The 5,417-nt window shown below is 39.3% G+C and overlaps 1 pseudogene; it reads right to left on the bottom strand.

The window, feature by feature from the left end:
- Window positions 1-3,161: 3,161 nt before the first annotated feature.
- Window positions 3,162-3,309, bottom strand: LOC142873461 (uncharacterized; annotated as a pseudogene).
- Between the last annotated feature and the right edge of the window lie 2,108 nt (window positions 3,310-5,417).

The following is a 5,417-nucleotide window of genomic DNA, read 5'->3' as shown; positions in this document are numbered from 1 at the left end:
TTCTTTAAACTAGCCAATCCACAAGCTCGGGGGAAAGCCTAAGAGATGACAAACTCCTGTGGATCTCAATAAAGGCACAGTCCCACGGGCCCTCCCTCTCCTCGTCTTGCTTCCCACCGGCTGGTTGAGCTCTGTGTCGCCGCCAGGCCTCCTGCGAGCCTCTCGCTCTGGCATCCCTAATCTCCCTGGGATTTATCTGTAAGTAATACATTTCTTCTCTTTCATGCATTTTGTTTTCCTTCCTCCTGTGTCTCACTTGACAGACACACTCACTCCCTCAGTCAGGGATCTCCTAGACAGTGGCTATCTTGGCTTCTGGCCACTCTTAACAGACGTACTTTTAAGATCTGGTTAAAAAGAAAGCATAACAACAAAACTCAAAACGAGGCGTCTGAACACAGAGGGGCCTTTCCCCTGGGGAAGGGTAGGAAGGAACAGGTGTTCTGGGAGAGAGATGGCTGTGGAACTGCAGGGGTAGAAATTAGGTACATGAAGAAAGATGATGTACTAAAAAAAAGTTTTGTCTGAAAACAGGCTGGGCGCGGTGGCTCACGCCTGTAATCCTAGCACTCTGGGAGGCCGAGACGGGCAGATTCTTTGAGCTCAGGAGTTCGAAACCAGCCTGAGCAAGAGCGAGACCCTGTCTCTACTAAAAATAGAAATAAATTAGCTGGACAACTAAAAATATATAGACAAAATTAGCCGGGCATGATAGTGCATGCCTGTAGCCCCAGCTACTAGGGAGGCTGAGGCAAAAAGATTGCTTGAGCCCAGGAGTTTGAGGTTGCTGTGAGCTAGGCTGACGCCACGGCACTCACTCTACACTGGGCAACAAAGTGAGACTCTGTCTCAAAAAAAAAAAAAAAAAAATTCACTGCAGGAAAAACCAGCTTGGGGCTTTTGAAAATAGGGCGCATTTGCATGTTTATTCTTTCTGTCTCTTTTTCCCAGCACAATATGGCCTCAATTCTGCTTCTTTCCAGTCTTCCCACTTCTCTTCCTCAACATTCTTAGTTTCTGCTTCCCCACTAATTCAATTTCACGTGGCCTTGGCTTGCTGGTGCTGGTTATACCCACTCATAAGGTCTTTCTGTTCTATGCCCAGCTCTGGTCTGTCCCTCTCAGTACAGTATCTATTTGGGTACTGCCCGCAGCTATTTTGTATAGCCCCGCAGCAGCCCAAATCCCAATTCTGGAAAGAAAATCAATCCAGTTACCCGTAGTTGAGATAGTTACCCACCCTGATCCAGTCAGCTATGCCCTATATGGGGCAGGGCTTATTGGTAAGTAGGACTTTTCTTCTCCAGGAGTTAAGCATTCTCGTGAATAGGGCTTGTGGGAAGGCAGGTGATGACAGGCAACTTGGTATGTATCACATGGCCAAGGTAGGAAAGAAAAATGGTGAGATAGAAGGACATATTCAAGAAAATACAAGGATTTTACCATGATTATTTAGAACCGAGAATGCTTAAATATTTAGGGAAACTAGGAAATAAGTAGGAAAAGACTGAAAAGATTGAAGGAAGTATTGATCTAACCCTTCACAGATTGTGGCTGGAGAAGAATATCTGATGTAGAGAATCTTTTCAAAAAGGGCAGGCCCCCAAAGATCAATGAATTTGCACTAAAAAGAAAAATAGAAGGCATGAAGGATAACATTGTGGGTGAAATCATTTGTATACCCTAATTCTTCCATTTTTTGCATGTGGCTTATGAGAACTGCCTGCTAATTCTACTCATTCATATGCAAAGTGTGTTCAGAAAGATTTTTTTTTTTTTAATAGCGCTATTGTGGCTAAATAAATTATCACTGGTACTTGCTAATTTGCTATTACTGTCTATGTTTTCTTAGTTTTTAATTAAACAAAATAAGTTTCTGGTAACAGAGAGGAGACCTCTGCAGAAATACATGTCAAATATTTCAGGGAATGTTGAAAAAGTTTTGAAGGTACGAACCACAGGGGAATTCCTCTTTCTTAGCCCTGCCATGGCAGTGGACAAAGGTTTAAGTAATATTGCATACATTAGTTGCTAGGTCAATGGGAAATAAATTAACCTGCCATACTCTTGCTCTAGAGAATTCTTTAGCTTGTCCAAACAGTAGATAAAATAATTTCTAAAGTCCTTCAAATGTGCATTTTCTGGTCTTCTGTCCTTTTGTAGAACTGAATGTCATAAAGGAAGAATTTATTTGCTCATGCTTGCTCTTAATTCTTTTAAATGTCTCCACTTGAGGATTGAAAATATGTAAATTTAAGTAAAAGAACTGCGAAGTGTTAACTGTTATATTAGTACTACAAAGGAATGAAATCCTATCATGTTTTGATTATTAATCACTCAAGGTTCAGATTTAGGATGGACTTGGATCCTACTTCCTCTTTACATGAGTTTTGGCTATTACTATGTTCACTTAGTCCTTAAAATCCAGCCTCCTTAGCAAAATGTTTCTGAGTTTTGATTATTCAAATTAATTTTTATTGTGTAAATATTTTCTTCTTTCCAAATTAATCAAACTTAGAAAATGAATTCTTAGCCTAATCGTCAGCATAAGATATTAAACATTTTTGTCTGGCTGGGCGCAGTGGCTCACACCTGTAATTGTAGCACTTTGGGAGGCCAAGGCAGGTGGATTGTTTAAGTTCAGGAGTTCAAGACCAGCCTGAGCAAGAGCGAGATCCTATCTCTACCAAAAATAGAAAAATTTAGCCAGGCATGGTAGCCCATGCCTGTAGTCCCAGCTACTCGGGAAGCTGAGGTAGAAGGATCGCTTGAGCCCAGGAGTTTAAGGTTGCTGTGAGCTAGGCTGATGCCACGGTACTCTAGCCAGGGCAACAGAGTGAGACTTTGTCTCAAAAAAATAAAAATAAATAAATAAATAATCTTAAATAAACATTTTTGTCAGTATTTTTGGATTAGAATTTGGTCCATGTAAGACAATAAAATAACTTGTATAAATACAGGACTAGGGAAATCTAATATATTTTGCTTTTACTTATAGATGTTTACAATAATTTAACCTTAAGGAAGGGAACCTCAGGCTTTATGTCCCACTGCCCTTATTTCACGTTTCACCATGACAGAGATCATGACTAATTCAGATTGATTGTGTCTGGTTGTATTATGACCAACTCACCAGCTGGATTTTTTTTTTTTTTTTTTTATGCAGTGCTCCACTGCCACAAATTATGCAGTTGAGTTTCCCACATTTGGGGAAATCTCAGGAGTCAGCACATCCGGAGTGCAATGGATAAGCCTCGCCCTGGGAAAACCACCTTCGTGATCATGGTATCTCCCCTGCTAGGTAAGTATCACCAACTGGATTACTGACCTAAAAGGTAGGTGAATGCAAGTTGAGGGTTTAGAGAAGGCAGAAATATATTTGGATAATTTGGAGGCTTGCATAATTAGCTACAAGCAACCATGACTCAGTTATGATCTGAATTCATGAATACTTCATTGAATAACAATATGAAAAACACATCTGTAAACCAAATGATGCATTTCCATAAATTTCTTCCTTGTGAATACATAATATATCAATGCTAGGTTTAACACTGGAAGTTTCTTCTCTTGCCTTTTCTCCAACCCATTTTCCACATAGCAGCCAAATTCTAAGGTAGGTAGGTAGATAAAATTATAATTAGAATAAAATACAGAAGCCATACTTGACATGCAAGGCCTTACACATTTGGCACTTGCCTACTCTCTAGCCTCATCTCAGGGCACTTTCTACCTTAATAAATTGAGCAAATGGGCTGTTTTTCTGTTTTTTGAAGAGGAGAAGCTTCTGTGGTTTCTTCTGCCTATAGTGTTCTCATTACTCGTAGCATAGCCTGCACTTCCAAATCTTGCAAGTCTTACCTCAAACCTTATCTCCTCAGAGACCTTGAGTTGTGCCATATTTAAAGTAGGTTCCTTGTGATTGATTTCCTTTGTGATCATATCTTGTAACCATCCCTGAGTGCAGGAACATGCTCATGGCCCACTTTCAGGACACGACACATAGATGCGCAATTGAAATGTATTGAATAAATGAATAAATAGCAATTATGATGAAGCATGAATAGAATGAGCATTCATCTGCTTTCTTGAGATGTATTCAGTCCTATTAAATGATCAGAATAATTTATTCAAGCAGTTTTTGCACATAATTTCCTTTATAATATTTACATTCTCCATGCCCATTTCTTTCCCAATATATTAAAATGAACTCTCATAATCTGGTGAAAACTTATGATCCAGAACTAGGACAAAGTTTGTATCTTATCAGATCCTGTACAATTTTGTATTAGATGGTTGGTGCTATAAAATTTATTGCTAGGTTTTTTTTTGTTGGTGGTGGGTTTTTTTGATGAAATGGCTGAGTAGGTCAGATATAAATTTGGGTATAATTTTTCTGTGTCCCTTCTTCCCTCTTTCATATTTTGGTTATTTGATACTAATACAGTAGTGTCTAAACCAGACCATAGGTGTGGCTTTTCAAAGATTATAGGTGAGTGGGCAGGGATCCTGATCTCCCAAATTCCAACTTTGGCTCCTAACTCAGCAATTTTGTCATTTGTTAGATCTGCACTGTACACTACAGTGTTCTCTCACTCATAGCTTGATACTCCTGCAATTGGACTCTGGCCCTATCTCTTATCCTCCCTTTCCCACATCTGCTAGGACCTTACCCAAATCACAGCATAGGGCGCTTTTGTGGAAGCTCTTATAAATAATATTCTTGCAAGAAGATGGAGATATAAAGTTTTAAAAGAATTATTTGCTAAATGATTCATGTATTCAACAGTATTCATGTATACAACAGTAATTATACTCCTCTAAAAAGTTATAAAGTAACTGATATAGAAACAAGTCTCTCCAATATACAACTTTAGGTTTAAATATCATGTGGAACTGTATAGAATTAGAGTGGCCAGGATCTCAATGTTTGTATCTGCCAAAATTTATATGGTGAAATCCAAAACCCCAAGGCGATGCTATTAGGATATGGGGCCTTTGGGAAGTGATTAGGTCATGGGTGTGAAGCCCTCATGAATAGGATTAGTGCTCTTATAAAAAAAAAGGCCAGAGAGAGACCCCCTCACCCTTTGTACCATGTGGTGGGTACACAGGGGGAAGGCACTGTGTATGAAACAGGAAGTTAGTCCACATAACACACCAAACCTGCCAGCACCTTGTCTTGGAATTGTGAGAGACAAATTTCTGTTGCTTGTAGTCTACCTAGGCCATGCTATTTTGTTATAGGAGCCCAAATGGACTAAGATGATAATCATTTGACCATAGTGACCCACAAAACCAGAGATTTAGTATGATTAAAACAAAGACTTAACACTTACGTGCTTATGATTATATTGTGCCATAAAACATTGACTGTCAATGTGTCACAAATGTTAAAGGAAATAGCCTACAGCCAG

Source organism: Microcebus murinus, chromosome 10 (genome assembly GCF_040939455.1).
Source record: "Microcebus murinus isolate Inina chromosome 10, M.murinus_Inina_mat1.0, whole genome shotgun sequence".
In the NCBI taxonomy this organism is placed as follows: Eukaryota; Metazoa; Chordata; class Mammalia; order Primates; family Cheirogaleidae; genus Microcebus; species Microcebus murinus.
The sequence above is the reverse complement of the archived record's forward strand: the minus strand, read 5'-3'. Positions and strand labels throughout refer to the sequence as shown.